The sequence below is a fragment of the Bison bison genome, unplaced genomic scaffold (assembly GCF_000754665.1).
Source record: "Bison bison bison isolate TAMUID 2011002044 unplaced genomic scaffold, Bison_UMD1.0 scf7180017864533, whole genome shotgun sequence".
In the NCBI taxonomy this organism is placed as follows: domain Eukaryota; kingdom Metazoa; phylum Chordata; class Mammalia; order Artiodactyla; family Bovidae; genus Bison; species Bison bison.
Genome location: NW_011495082.1, coordinates 2,161,276 through 2,178,244, shown reverse-complemented (window position 1 = coordinate 2,178,244; position 16,969 = coordinate 2,161,276).

Here is a 16,969-nt window from a genome sequence, read left to right as displayed (position 1 = left end):
CCTCCTTCACTCTCATCAAGAGGCTTTTTAGTTCTTCTTCACTTTCTGCCTTAAGGGTGGTGTCATCTGCATATCTGAGGTTATTGATATTTCTTCCAGCAATCTAGATTCCAGCTTGTGCTTCCTCCATCCGAGCGTTTCTCATGATGTACTCTGCATAGAAGTTAAATAAGCAGGGTGACAATATACAGCCTTGATGTACTCCTTTTCCTATTTGGAACCAGTCTGTTGTTCCATGTCCAGTTCTAACTGTTGCTTCCTGACCAGTATACAGGTTTCTCAAGACTCAGGTCAAGTAGTCTGGTATTCCCATCTCTTTATGCAGGAAATGTTATCTATTATTATTAACTTTAGAATGGCTCTTGGTAACTGCTTATGGTTGAATTCTTATTTCATCCAATCTGAGAATATCTGATTTACACTTATTTATTGTATATTTTATCATATCAATAAATATATTTTCTGTTTTGTTTTGTACTTTTCTCCTGCTCTTTCTACAGTCACTTTTCTCTTTTAATAGTTTGGATGTTTGCATTTTGATTTTTTTTGCCAGCTTTAAAATAATTTAAAAACAAGCTAGATTTAATAAAATCTATAATTAATATTTTTTTCCATTTTTACCAATGGGACCTTTGGATGTTTCTGCTTATCCATTGTCTTCCATTAGCTTCCACATTATTATTGTCTCTAAACCAGGAAATATACATTATATTAATTTACTTTATAAATATATTATTTTTCACTCATATATTCATGTTTCCCAATATTTTGCTCATATTACTTCCTTTTAGTTTTGATTTCTAATGTTGTTGTTCAGTTGCGAAGTAGTGTGTGACTCTTTGTAACACCATGGACTGCAACATGCTAGGCTTTCCTGTCCCTCACCATCTCCCAGAGTTTGCCCAAGTTCATGTCCATTGAATCAGTGATACCATCCAATCATCTCATCCTCTGTTGCCCCCTTCTCCTACTGCCTTCTTTCTCAGCGTCAGGGTCTTTTCCAATGAGTCAGTGGCTTGGGTCAGGTATCAAAGTATTGGAGCTTCAGCTTCAGCATCAGCCCTTCCAATGAATATTCAGAGTTGATTTCCTTTAGAATTGATTGGTTTGATCTCCTTGCAGTCCAAGGGACTCTTAAGAGTCTTCTCCAGCACCACAGTTCAAAAACATCAGTTCTTTGGCGCTCTACATATGATCCAGCTCTCACATCTGGGCATGACTACTGGAAAGACCATAGCCTTGACTACATGGACGTTTGTCAGCAAAATGACAGCTTTGCTTTTTTAATACAACGTCTAGGGTTGTCATGGCTTTCCTGCCAAGGAGCAATTGTCTTCTAACTTCATGGCGGCAGTAACCAATCAGATCAGATCAGATCAGTCGCTCAGCCATGTCCGACTCTGCGACCCCATGAATCGCAGCACACCAGGCCTCCCTGTCCATCACCAACTCCCGGAGTTCACTGAGACTTACATCCATCGAGTCAGTGATGCCATCCAGCCATCTCATCCTCTGTTGTCCCCTTCTCCTCTTGCCCCCAGTCCCTCCCAGCATCAGAGTCTTTTCCAATGAGTCAACTCTTCACATAGCTCATAGTAATTAGTATCTAGAAATGGTAAATTCTCTCAGTTTTTAAATAGGAAATAATTTTTTTATTTTGCCCTCTTAAATGATAGTTTTAGATTAGCAACTCTTTTCTCTTGCTCTTTAAAGTATTACATCATTGTCTTCTAGCATTTATCATACTTGATAAGAAATCTGTTCTCAGCCGTTTGTACCTAACGTTTTATTCTTCTAATTGCTTTTAAAATTTTCTCTTTGTCTTTGAAGTTCTAATTGTGTATATAAGTATATATACACACACAGACACACACAGTTCACATTTATTTATTTTTATTTATTATACCTGGAATTAATTGTAATTCCTTATTCTGAGTATTCATGATTTACATATATTTTTGAAATTTTAAGCCATAATCTTTAAATATTACCTTCCTTTGGTTCCCTCTATTCTTTCCTTATACAATTTCTGTGAGGTGTCTGTTGAACTTCCTCCGTCTTTGCTCCATGCCTCTTAATCTCTTTTCTCATATTTTCAGTCTCTTTGACTGTCTGTGCTGTACTGTAAGTAATTTCCTCAGATCTATCTTCTAGTGCATGTATTCTCAATTTAGTAATATTGAACCAGCTATCAAACCATCTATTGAATTTTTAACTTAAGAGACTACTTTTCATTTCTAGAAGCTCAGTTTGGGTCTTTTTCAGTTTTAGCTGTTCATTTTTTCATAGCATGTTCTTTTATTATAATTTATATATTTTTAAATTTAATGTTTTAACCCAATTTTCTAATTAATGGTCTCTTTAAGGTCATTATTTGGAATGCTATTGTTGTTCCAAATAGTCTTGGAATAATAGTGTTCCTAGATTAGCTCCACCCACTTTCTCATATGGTAAATCATATACTGTATGACTTGTAATTTTTGATTGTACATTTATCTTCAGTTGTGGTTGTTTTTTAACCTAGAGTTTCTGTGCCCTCAAGTTTGAAAGTGTCCAAATTCAATATTTTTGTGTTAGCTTCCGCTGAGAACCCTAAAGGGTTTTATTGATCTTTAACTACCTTAATCCTCATTTTTTCCCATGGATTTCACAATAACAAGTGAAGCCTAATTCAGTTTGCAAACCCATGTGTGGGGAAGAACTGAAGATATTATTTCCTATGGCACTTTTTTTTTTGCTTTCACTTTCCTATGTCTATGGGTAGAAATTGTACAACTGTCCCAAAAGCTGGAGTTCCAGGATGCCAGTTTTACATGTAGAAAGTTCAGTTTCAATACCATAATTTAAATCAAGGCCACGTTTTGATACTGTCTGAATATTAAGATCAGAGTCCTTAACACCAAGAGTTTATAATGAATCTCTTTCTAACCTAACATAATGTCAACTAACATAGGTACATATCTGTCTATAAGTTTCTTCTTCATCATGATGTCTGAGATTTTTTTTTTTCTTTCTTACAGGTTAATCATATATTTAAAAATTCCTTTAAACATTTTATCTAGCAATCATGTATTCATAACTGGATGAGAAAATAGTTCTCATTAACTCAGTGTGCCATGTAGGAAAACTGTGAAATGAAAGGGTTCACTGAAATTAGGGTTGCAAAATCAGTTTTATGTTGTATCCTATTCCTGATAATTGGTACATTCCTGGAGCATTGGGCTGCCCACGATGTGAACCAAATTTGGGAACATGGAAAAGAATGTTGTGGTCAATAGGTAGTATTTTCATGGGGGTTTGGAGTGGTGAGTGCTATCATGCATGTCATGCATTTACTCACAAGGGTCAAATAAATTTCTAAGTCTTTTACAGCATTAAGCTTCTTTGATACCATAGTATGAAAGTGAATCTTATAAGTCTTTGATTAATTTTTAAAAATCAGTGAAATATTCTTGATTTTGTTTTTAGTTAAAAAAGAAGTTGAGAGCATGCTGTGATTTCACCGTATAGTGTCTTCATCTTTACAAATGTTACTCTGCTCCAATCTTTTTCTAATACAACCTACCAACACTAAAAGTCATTTCAAAGGAACAAAAAACATTAAGATATGAGCTTCCAAAAGCAAAAGCCAAAGAATTCAAACATCTGATCCATCTTTTGTTCAAGGAATTATGCAGTTCCCTCAAACACACTCCATAAGTGAAGCACCAAGACTTGGACTTCCTGGCTTCTTCTGTGATTTTTAAATATGCCAACTGTTTTTGTCCTTAAAGGGAAAAAGGTTTTGTTTCCCTTAATTCATCAGACTCTAATGATTTTCTCTAATACCTTTTACACAAATGTATTACTCAGAGCACTGTTGTAAGTGAATCAGAAGCAACTTCCTGTTTCTCTGTTCGTTTCTAAATGATTCTGTATAAAAGTACCAGGAAGAGGGGTGTGGCACAAAATATTCCATAAAAACTGATATCCTGCATTTCAAAGGGACTAATAAAACAACTTTCCCCCTTCCTTGTTTATGATTTATTACCTGTATAACATCATCATGCATCATATAATATGTACCCATTGGACATTTGGAAAAATAGTTGGTATGGCAAACCTTTTTATCTGAAGAGTAATACTTGAATATTTTCTTAATGCCTCGATAGGAAAAGAGAAAATAAATAGCTGAGGAAGTGGAAGGAGAGTTGGGAAATCTTTCTAGTGCTGTTTTCCAGGTTAGTAGAATAAAACAGAAATGTGTATATCTCTTTTGTTTAGCAATATTCTAGTTGGCTTCTCAGTGGCTCAGCAGTATGAATTGCCTGCAGTGCAAGAGACTCAGGAAACATGGGTTTGATCCCTGGGTCAAAAAGATCCCCTAGAGGAGGAAATGGCAACCCACTCCAGTATTTTTGCCTAGAAAATCCCATGGACAGAGCACCCTGGCAAGCTATAGTCCATAGGGTCATAAAGAGTTGGATATGACTGAGCATACAGCTAACTTTTAGTGTCATCTGGTTCAGATAAGATTAGTGATGTACTGATAAATGTAAACAATCTCTGTTGGTAGCTTTTACCAATTTTTGAGATTCTCTCTCCATGGTCAATTTTGAAATATCAGTTTGATGTCACTGAGCATGGAGTTTGGAAGAGACACATAGAAGCAGCTCTCATGAGCTGATAAAGGCTGGCTCCAGCACACCAGTGAAAAGAATACCAGTTTTTAGAAGAAAGGAATCTTGTATATCCTATTAATATCATGTGTAATGAAAATAAACTTTTTAAAAGTTGGCTATTAAAACCTTAAACTTTCTATACCAAACTAGTATCAATTCTTAGCAATTTGTAGTGACAGAAACAGAAATTATTATATGGGTGAGATTAAATGCATGAATATACTCAAACACTATTAATTAGGTTTAAGTTTCTATATTATATAAAATCTTTAATTTAAACATCAAACAAATAACAAAAGAAAGAATATAATTTTTCCTACATTTCCTTCCATCCCTACCCACAGCACTAAAAGTCACAGATAACCCACAGTCTGAAAAATAAACATTTACATAATTGATAGTAAAACAAATCTGCATAAAGACTTAATCTTTTAGAATATTGACTTCATTGGCAGAAATTTGTGTATTTGATTCCATTTTTGCATAATATAATTTGTCCCAAGATTTCAAACAATAATTGTTGGTTAATTTTATTTATTCATTCATTCATTTAACAATATTTTTTGAGGTACTATTATGTGCTAGGTGCTATTCAAGATACCAGGACCCAGAATGGAACAAAACAAACAAAAATCTCTACTCTCATGTCCCTTACATCTTGGGGAGGAACAGCAAACAAGATGAATAAGCAAAATACGTAATATAATAAGTGGGGATCATTGCTAAGGAGACAAAGTAAGGAAGGGAAATATTATGGATTTGATGTTAAAATTTAGATGGGTAGATAGAGAAATAGCTGTAATCATAAAGAGAAATCACCAAGGTCTTGACCTTTGGCTTGTCTCAGTCTATGAAGAACTCTACTGACCAACTCACACACCCAAAGCTAGTTCTGAAAAACAGCAAATTTCTAAAGCCCTTGAATAGGCATTTCTTTAGTCTGAAACTACAGAAGAAAGAAAGCACATCTAATGATGCATTTAAGAGATAGAGCCTGTAAGGGGACATTCTATAATGAGATGGGAGAAGAGTTTTCTTTGTCTTCACTGAAAAAGGCCCAGGGAGGAGAAGGTCAACAGGAACAAAAGGGAGAAGAAAGCGTGTATTTCTCTTGGCTCCTTTTTTTTTTTTTGCTAATTTAAATAATAAATAAGTTAAACATGTTAAAGATTTTATGTAAAGATTTTGAGATAATGAATTCAAAATTGCTCTTAAAAATTAGAACATATTGCCAGAAACTGTGAAGAGCATTCTCGTTTTCTGATTCATGAACAATTTCAGGGATTTCTAGCGTAACTACTACAGAGCATCTGGAAAGCCGAAGAAGGGTGTGAGTATACTAAAATAAGGAAATGGGTGGAAACTATTCGGCAATATTTTGGTATAATGTAATTTTTATAACCTCTTTAAACCCACTCCTTATACTTAAAAATCACTGAAGATTAAAAGTCATTAAATTTATGAAGTTTTATTCAACTCCAATTATATAGTGTGCCATGAATGGGCAAAATAAAACACATATTTCAATGACTGTGTTTCCTATCTTTTAGTTTAGAACACGAGCCCTTTGGAATTATTTTTTTCCTGTTGTAAATGCTGAGATGGGGACGGGGTGGAGATTTGGCGAGATTCAGTACAGGGCAAAGGGGATGAATTTGATCTTGGTAATTCAGGGCCTGGGAATTTAAGTGGACTTCAGAGTATGCACTTGGGCACCTCACCTTTTATTTAAACAAATAGAAAAGTGGCACATGAATGGCTCAGAAAGAGTTCGAGCTTGCCTTAGATGCAATCTATGGAGCAGGAGAATCCAATTTGATGACAATTTGAAAGAGAAAATTTTACCAAAACAACATATAGGGCTTTTTGCTCTCTAAAAAGCGTTCTTTTGGCAAAGTGCCTGCTTTCACATTAGCCTCCTGCTTATGCTGTTTTCTTTATACAATTTACATTTTATGCTTTTTTTTTCATTTCACAAGTTTAATTTAAAAGTGCCTCTACAGTATTATTTATGTTTTATTTTATTCTCATTATGGCAGTTTCTAAAATAAAATATACTAATGCTTGTTGGTTTTTTTTTTTTTTTTTGAATACTGTGAAATCCTGCGTACTGTGGTTGTGGTAATAGACGAATGAAAAACACCATGAGGGGAAAAAATTGAAGATGCATAGAAACTTGGGAAGCTACACTGGTAATACATGTGTTTTATGGAAAAATACATCAACTGCCATTAAACTGTATGCTCCTCTTTCTCTGTCGCTTTAAAGAAGAGAAAAACCAATAATCCCTAAGATGCCACATTTTGTCAAACCAAGACATTGTGGCAATTTTTCCTTATTACACTAATCACAGACATTCTCAATATTATTTTAATAAATAAGTATAGAAATCAATGGCTCCCTAATTGATGGAAACTTTTGGTGTGGTTGTATAAAGTTCATTACTGTTCAGGCATTTAATAAGCAAATGTTCTCTCAGCAACTCCAAATGGCTTCAGTTCCTATTGAACACCATTCTCTTTTCAGATCATTGATGTGAAATGATTCTATTGATGCTAGCTATTGAGGAAAACCTTTAGTTGGAGGGAACTATGTCCAACATTTATCTCTATGGGTGGAATTTTTTCATTTTATTTATTCTTCTTTTATTTTTTTTATCTGAGAAGGAAAAAACAAAGATCAAACACATCGACAGAACAAAGCGACAGGGTTCACACCAATGTACAGGGATGGGAAGATTCTACTCTGATTTGCTCTGAAAAGCCCCGGTGCTCTTTCCCATAGCCAGGCGTTAACCGTGGAGGCCTCCGTTACTTCTGCACAATGACGCAGATATGCGTCTCTCACTTAACTTGCAATCTCTGGCCATATCTCTGGAACTTCCTTTTTCTTCTTAGTCCCAGTCTTCTTAATTTAAAAGTAGAAGGTAAAATTTAGAAATGAGCGTGAGTGCAGTTGCTTCTTAGATTTGGAGATGGAGTGGTCCTTCTCATCCTTGGCAGGTGAGTGTTTGATGAAGGGTCGGCCCTGAAATTGCTTGGACTGGCTGTTTTTATTCCAAGTCATGATACCAGTTGAGTAAAGACACTCAGAAAAGCCCTTCTGAACCTTGCAGGGTTTCTCTTCTCTCTGGCGTTTGAAGTCAGTGCTTACTACGTATCTACCATCCACCGGTCCTTTAATCAGTGTCCAGCCTGTCTCATGAGAATAGCCCCAGGATGGTGCCCCAGACCAGACTATGGCCAGCACCCCTTTGTCCCTCTCACACGGATGGGACATGATTCCACAGGATTAGCCAACAATTATATGCTCTGAACTGATCAATTCAGTCAATTTACTGTGCAAAGTAAATTGATCCTTCAGAACAAAGGCTTCTGTCAGCAGGGAGCTACCTGAGAAAGCAGCATGCCTGTGTAAACAGTTCTGTCCTTGTCCCAGTGTGTAGTGGCCCTGCGCCATATGGTGCCACTATGAACTTATTAGCTGACGGATTAACTGATCTCCGCATTTGGGATCCCCAGTTTCCAGCTGTGAGAATGATTGATGGGCTAACTACTGCTCCAGTCTTGGAAGTTATTTCCTCCATTTAACAGAGTCAAGAAGACAGAAAATTGCCCCCTTTGTAAATGCTAATCTCACCACTCCTTCGTACACCCAACATAGCAATTTATTCAAGCCAAAGTCTTAAAATTGGTATAGTGCACATCAAATGCATACTAATTAGCAATTTCTTTTGAAGGCTCCATCACTTATTAAGGGTCTCCTTTTCCATATGTTCATCATGCCCCACTTCACCCTTTAATTACAAAACAGCACTTTCAACTAATTGTGAGAAGGTATAGTGTGCCCGGAATCTGTATTAAACACTATACCTTCTGAGGCCTAATTTAGGGTCACATGGAAGGCAGACAGATAAGCAGGCAAAAAAGCTCACAACTGTCGTCTGTAATTTTAGGCATATTTGGGCGTTGATCAGGAGGAGCATTTTATCTGAGATGGCAGCTATGACACTCATCAGTGGGCAGTGCAACAAGCACTAGGGAGAAAGAATGGAATTAATCTTAGGTTAATAATTGGGATCTTTTCTAGTTTGAGAGAAACTCACATAAACCCAGCAGATATGTGATAATATGATTTGCAACTTGGCAATTTCTTCACCTACCAAGGGACCACACCATTTTATAAAGCTAATAATTTGTTACTAGATTAAATGCCTAGTCATTTAAATATATATATACCATAATTGTTCTATAGAAAGGGGAATTTTGCAGAATACATCTGAACGATGCTTAAACACTTCCTCTCTTGTGAAATGTTGGCATTTCAGAGACTTCAAACCACCCAGGGAACTCTAACCTTGATCCCAATGATACGCCTGCCACTTACAGTCTGTTATTGTCTGTCTTGCTGCATTACTGAATGATAAAGAACTGGTCAGCTCTTTCTCTAGCTCTTTATATCCACAGAATTTTCTACACAGTTTAGTGAAACTTCCTCCTCATGGTGCTAGCACTCATAGAAAGAATTGGTGGGAGTTTAGAATCCAGGCTGCAAAATGAGGACTGAACCAAAGAAACCTTTGAGTTCAGGGTGGAGAAAGTGTGGGTAAGTCACACTTCTTAAAGTTCATTCTTGGAATTGAAGACCTTTTGAGTTGTCCCCTTGCAAACAAGTTCCATAAAATTCTAATAAATCTTACTTCCGCAAGTAATAGTGGAACCCTATCAATACTCCAAGGAACAGTCAGATCCCTCATTTTCAAGTGAGGTAGTTTTTGAAACCATTCCTAAATTTACAGCCTAGGAATGGAAGAGATGGAAAGAATGTGAATGCAAAATAGGTCCAAACTCTATTTCGTTCTCTAAAAAAATAGCTGCAAGGAATCTTGAGCGGCCTTGTTGTTGTTCGCTGTCTTTAGCCAAATATCCTTGTTAAACCCAAGTTGCTTCTCTTCACAATGATTATGAACACGTTAATTCCCAAGCTCTCGAATTCACCTTGTTTCAGGTTGTACTAAGGTGCGTTCCGACCAAAGTTTATCTGGGATTTGAATCCTTGTTTTTTAGCTGTGTAACCTTAGGCAGATTTTAACCTTTCGGAGTCTCAGCTTCCTCATCTGAGACTCCTAGGGGGAGTCACACCTCGCCCCAAAGGTGTGGGGTAAATGTGTTGTGCTGACCTGTGAGCACGCATGTGTGTCACGGAACAGAGATGAAAGCTAAAATTCTCCTTTTCTTTTCTTTCCCTTCCTTTCATTCATGGATCACTTTGGCAATCGCATTCCACAATTCTCAGTTCTACACTCACCACTTAGGTTCCTTCTGTGCAAAAAGAACTTGGTGAAGTTAAGAGCATAAAAAACTGTCATTAAAATGGAAGGAAAGTGAAAAAATACCATATTATCTTCTTTAAAGCAATACAAAATAGACTAAATATTAATGCAGTGTGGGGTCAATCATTTATTTTAAAATGGCTTTCTGAAATTCAGTTGCTCTTTCTTTTAATAAGCAGTTGAATTTCTATATTGAAATTGTGATGTGTGCAAAGGGAACAATTCATGCGAATACTGGAGTTTGAGAGACGATCACCATATTCATGAAAATTTGGTGTCAAACAAACCTGAAGAAGTCATCTACATAAACCTGGCAAATAATTGTCAGGTAAGAATGATCTCAGCTTTTCTTTTTGTGTGTGCGGGGGACAGTTTTACGAGTCTAACAGTCTTCAGTTTATATTGAATTGTATTTATGTAGACAGCCAAATAGACTCCCCTAATATCTCCAAATTCACTAGAGAGTCACTTGATTTTAGCTTTGAGGAATTGACCATAATGCATGCTTTTATTATAGAAGGCTTTATGATATTTAAAAAGTCAGATTGGAAGTATTTTGTTGGGGTATTAAGGTTGTAAGCTAAAGTTTGTACTTTGAAATAAAATATGCAAATCTTGTTTCTGATTATCTATGCTAATTAAGAGGTTTACCTGAAACTAGTGTATGGCAGATAAATGATTTATATTTGCCTGGAAAATTGAGTCTATTTTTTTTCCATCAATCTTTTTTCTCTCACTTTCTCCTTCCCTGGTTAGGCAATACTCTTAGATAAATATCATGAAGTCTAATTTCTACCTCTGTATCAGATTACTCAAGGATGGTCCCATGTTTAATAATAATAAAAGTGACACCAGATTTCAAAAAATTGCTCCTCATATTTGCTTTTGATTTTTTCCTCCTACAGAAGAAACCATGAATGATTCAGTGTCGGGTTAAAAAAACTCCACCCCCAAGCGTGAGAAGAATTTTATCCTTGGAAAACCTCTCCCCCACATTTCACCTTGGTAAATTTTGAATTGCTAGTGACTTCAGAATAAGACCTTAATTTACACATCTGTATATATCTGAGTCTTTTTAAAATAGTGTTTTTCAGTAAGTGTGGATGGACATAGGAGACAGTCATGGTCTTTAAAAAACATGGCTATCTGTACTGTTAAATAGGTATGAGGGTGTTAAAAAGCATCTGTAATATATACCAACCTTGTACATTAGTCAGAACTAGATATTGTGAGTTTTCAAATTGTGACTCGTAGGGCATGGAGACCACAGCTCTCACTTCTTCTCACCTTCTCCAAACTTCTATCCCACAAAGATGGGGTTCCAGAGCATCACTGATTTTATATAGACTTCTTCACAACATTTTCATCTGACCCTCTGTCACTACACTTATGTGTGTACATGTGTGTGTGTAGGTGGCAGGTATGGGTGAATAGGGAGATAACTGGATGAGGGGTCTTCCCCTCTAAAGATTAACTGAGCTTGGGAATTTTGTTGATGAATGTGCATTGGTTCATATGCTATTTATAGAATGCAATACCAGCTTTGAGATCAGCTTGTTCTTTCTTAGGAGTTCACAAAAGGTACACTTTGGACTTCTCAGTTTTATAAGTTCAAGCGTTGCTACTGGATGTTGTTTGCCTTCACGCACTAGTAATATTCCCATGGTTAAAAGTGGTATTTTATAAGTGATATGTATAGTCATTGCATAAAATATAGAGTACCCAAGTCAACATCAGAGATTTTCCAATGTAAAAAATCCACACAAGTTTACATATTGAAGTTTTTCTTGAAAGAAGATAATTGGTTTAAGTATTACTTTGCATTTCCTAAAAACACATCAGTCATCCTGGGGAAAGGAAAGCAGACAATGGCCATAGAATTAAGTGTTGATTTCATGTCTGTCATAATGTAAATAACCTGCAGATACTGAGCAGCAGTTGACCAAGAGTACAGTTCTTTCTTAGCCACAAATATGGAAATGCTTTACAAAGCCAGGTCACAGGCACTGTGATTTGGCACTCAGCATTGTCCCAGGGATGGGGGAGCCTGGTGGGCTGCCGTCTCTGGGGTCGCACGGAGTCGGACACGACTGAAGCGACTTAGGAGGAGGAGGAGGGGGAGGATTGTTTTCATAACAGAAGATAAATGGTACTTGGGAACAAATCAGAAATGTATCTCAATTTATCAATAAGTGCATTATCCTTGAAAAAGAGTACAAACAGAATGAAACATGTATTATGATATTCCAGCATTTAAAATTTAGTGGAAAATTTGGAAATTTACTTCCAAAATTTCTAAAAATGAATACAAATTTGCCTAAGAAAGTGATTTGTTATATTAGAAATATACTAGAAACTATTCTGATGCTAGGGAGTGGACCCAAGCCAGCATTTCTAACTAGACATTTTACAGGTATTTTTGACTTCTCTTTTGAAAGAACATGGCACTTTTTCTCCCCTTTCAAATATTTGTTATGACAGTAATCCCCATTCAAATGAATAGAGATATTTTTCATTCATTTGGATCAAAACCAGTATTGAAACATTTTTAGACTAACTCTTTTGCACATTTCTTTTAGACTAGAGATTGAGGAAAGAAGCATGAAAATTGTATACTTTTATTTTTTATTCATAACTGTCTTGAAAGACTTCAAATACTTTTTTTTTCTTTTTCACATAATGGCAGCTGGACTAACAGCCCATATGCCAAGTTAAAATCTGAAGCAATTTGAAATGACTGAGGTTTTAAACCTCAAAAATTACTGTATATAATGGAAACTCAGACATAATAGTTCATGATGGAAATTCAGTCACCATAGTCAGGTGGATGGTGATGTTGCAATAAGGAAATGTAATTAAATTGTCCGTATCAGAAAGAGTTGACTAATCATTCATAAGGAGGCTTATGTGCTTTCATTTTTAAGTGAATTCTTTCCTTAATCATTCTTAGATATTTTATTCCCAGCTATAACTTTATGCTGATCAACCTTGTTCCTGATTTCTCTTAATTACTAATGCTGTAAAGATGTTGCATCTTTTCCAAGCTCCCTTACAGCCGACTTTCAAATCAATTTAGGCGTCTCAAAAGCATTTCTAAAATACCAGATGCTCTGTCAGCTGCACAGAACAATGCACTAATAATTATATTTCTCTTTCTTACAGCAGATCAAAGTCAGAGATGAGGTGACATACACCTAAGATATTCAAACTCTAGCTTGAAGGTCAATTGTATCTGCCTACATATGTTGCTGATTTTGTAACATGAAAGCCAGCTAAAAAGAACAGATTCATGAAATGCGTGTACTCTGTATTCTTAATTTTAGTCCTATCCAAATGTTTACAGAATAGTTTGAAGAGATTTGCAGTTTCTTGTTATCAGTCTTATTAAAGCTTGGCAAACCTTTAATAACAAGTCTATCAACAACCCACCAGGGATTTGATTTTAGTCTTAGAGGGCTTGAAATTTGTGTTTATTGAACAGTTTTTAATTGGAGGCACCAAGACCTTTCCTGATGGGTTGCCCATGTTGCCTCATGGAAATGTGGCATGCATGCTTCGCTTGAAAAGGCAATGGCAGCCGGGCAAAATTAATACTGTGTACACCGAGAAGGGGGCAGGCAGACAGGCAAATGGCAAGATTCCTTTCCACAGAGCTTTAATGTGGGTACTTTAAGCCATCCAGAAAAAGTGAATGCAACTGTTATGTTTCCATGGTTTAATTGAAAACATTGGAACAGGGAGACAGGTGCCATTCAGAAGCCAGAGTACATCAGCTAAACCAGAACTGTGGGTCAGATTCACGTCTGCCAGCTACATAACACGTTGAAAACTGCACTTTAGGAAAAAGAGAGAAAAATAATATGGCAGCGGTTTCTCCTCTAGTCAATTCTACACGTTCATGCCAGATTAAATTTATCGTGTTAGACAAATGTCAAAACCTTCAAGGATTCCCCTCTGCTCTAAGAGTGAAATACCGACTCCTACATCTGTGTTCCAGGGTCCCTCTACTCGACATGTTCACTTCTGCATGGGAGTTGGGGTTCTGAAGCCAGGCTATCAGAGCTCAAATTCCAGCTCCATCACTTACCAACCTGTGCCACTCAAGCAGTTTCCTTAACCTCTATTGTGCCTCTTTTCTCTTCTCTAAAATGGAGACAAAAGTTGTGTCTGTATCATGTGGTTGTTATGAAGATTAAATGAGTTGTTATGTAAATATTCTTAAAATCATGCCTAGTACCCTGGAGAAGGGAATGGCAACCCACTTCAGTATTTTTGCCTGGAGAATCTCATGTACAGAGGAGCCTGGAGGGCTACAGTCCATGGGGTCACAAGAGTCGGACATGACTTAGTGACTAAACTACCACCACCAGTACCTAGTGAGTATTAGTTCAGTTCAGTTCAGTCGCTCAGTCGTGTCCAACTCTTTGTGACTCCCATGAAATGCGGCATGCCAGGCCTCCCTGTCCACCACCAACTCCCAGAGTTTTCCCAAACTCCTGTGCCTTGAGTCAGTGATGCCATCCAACCATCTCATCCTTTGTCATCCCCTTCTCCTCCTGCCCTCAATCTTTCCCAGCATCAGGGTCTTTTCAAATGAGTCAGCTCTTCACATGAGGTGGCCAAAGTATTGGAGTTTCAGCTTCAGCATCAGTCCTTCCAGTGAACACCCAGGACTGATCTCCTTCAGAATGGACTGGTTGGATCTCCTTGCAGTGCAAGGGACTCTCAAGAGTCTTCTCCAACACCACAGTTCAAAAGCATCAGTTCTTCAGTGCTCAGCTTTCTTTACAGTCCAACTCACATCTATACATGACCACTGGAAAAACCATAGCCTTGACTAGACAGGCCTTTGTTGGCAAAGTGATGTCTCTGCTTTTTAATATGCTGTCTAGGTTGGTCATAACTTTCCTTCCAAGGAGTAAGCATCTTTTAATTTCATGGCTGCAGTCAACATCTGCAGTGATTTGGAAGCCCCCCAAAATAAAGTCAGCCACTGGTTCCACTGTTTCCCCATCTATTTGCCATGAAGTGATGGGACCGGATGCCATGATCTTCGTTTTCCGAATGTTGAGTTTTAAGCCAACTTTTTCACTCTCCTCTTTCACTTTCATCAAGAGGCTCTTTAGGTCTTCTTCACTTTCTACCATAAGTGTGGTGTCATCTGCATATCTGAGGTTATTGATATTTCTCCCAGCAATCTTGATTCCAGCTTGTGCTTCTTCCATCCGAGCATTTCTCATGATGTACTCTGCATATAAGTTAAATAAGTAGGGTGCCAATATACAGCCTTGACGTACTCCTTTTCCTATTTGGAACCAGTCTGTTGTTCCATGTCCAGTTCTAACTGTTGCTTCCTGACCTGCATATAGATTTCTGAAGAGGTAGGTCAGGTGGTCTGGTATTCCCATAGCTCTGTATAAATTTTTAAGTAAGTAAAAGGTGTCTGACTGTATTACAGTGAGGTTATATTTCTTCCCCTCTCTGACTCTCTCCTCATGGTCTTATGACCACTTGAAATTCTTGACAAGGTCAGAAATGGAAGTCGTCAAGAACCAGCAAGCTAAGTAGAACCAGCAAGCTAAGTAGCATGGAAGTCACTAGGTCAGGGATTAGGTGGTCCTTTTAGAATGGTCTGCTCAGAAGTCCCCCAGACCTTCAGCCTCTACACAGTTGCTTACCTGATTCTCCTTCATTGGTGTGCCTTTCCCTCTCTGTTTACTCAAAACCTACTTGCTTTCAAAGTCAAGATCTAATTCTCAAAGATATCTTTCTAGAAAGCTTTGAGTTTACTTGTTGCTGTTGTTGTTTTTAATGAACTCTATCTCTTAGAGTATTTGTGATTTGGGGATCCTTAGTCATACACTGATTTGTTTTGTAAATTAGTATTAGCTTGCACATTGATCTTCTTTCCTCCCTACATATGGATAACTTATCAAGGACTAGGGCAGAGGAACATCCCTGGTGTCCCAGTGGTTAAGACTTAGCCTTCCAATGCAGGAGGTGTGGGTTCAATCCCTGGTCAGGGAGCTAAGATCCCATAAGTCTTGGGGCCAAAAAACCAAAACATAAAACAGAAGCAATATTGTAACAAATTCAATAAAGACTTTAAAAAATTGTCCAAATCAAAATAATCTTTAAAAAAGGACAGGAGCAGATATTTCTTCTATGTTTCCTCTGAAGCTGATCCTAGAGTGTTCAATTGTCATTGTTCAGTTGCTCAAGTGTATCCAACTCTTTTGTGACCCCATGGACTGCAGCATGCCAGGCTTCCCTGTCCTTCACCATCTCCTGAAGCTTGCTCAAACTCATGTCCGTTAAGTCGGGGATGCCATCCAACCATCTCATCCTTTGTCAGCCCCTTCTCCTCCTTCAATATTTCCCAGCATCAGGGTCTTTTCTAATGAGTCAGCTTTTTGCATCAGGTGGCCACAGTATTGGAGCTTCAGCTTCAGCATTAGTCCTTTCAATGTATATTCAGGATTGATTTCTTGATTTCCTTTAGGACTGACTGGTTTGATCTCCTTGCAGTCCAAGGGACTCTCAAGAGTCTTCTCCAACACCGCAGCTCAAAGGCAATAATTCTTTGGTGCTCAGCCTTCTTTATGGTCCAACTCTCACATCCATACATGACCACTGGAAAAATCATAGCTTTGACTAGATGGACCTTTGTTGGCAAAGTAATATCTCTGTTTTTTAACATGTTGTCTAGGTTGGTTTCTTCCAAGGAGCAAGCGTCTTTTAATTTATGGCTGCAGTCAACATCTGCATTGATTTTGGAACCCAAGAAAATAAAGTCTGTCACTATTTCCATTGTTTCCCCATCTATTTGCCATGAAGTGATGGGACCAGATGCCATGATCTTTGCTTTTTGAATGTTGAGTTTTAAGCCAACTTTTTCACTCTCCTCTTTCACTTTCATCAAGAGCCTCTTTAGTTCCTCTTCACTTTCTACCATAAGGGTGGTATCATCTGCATA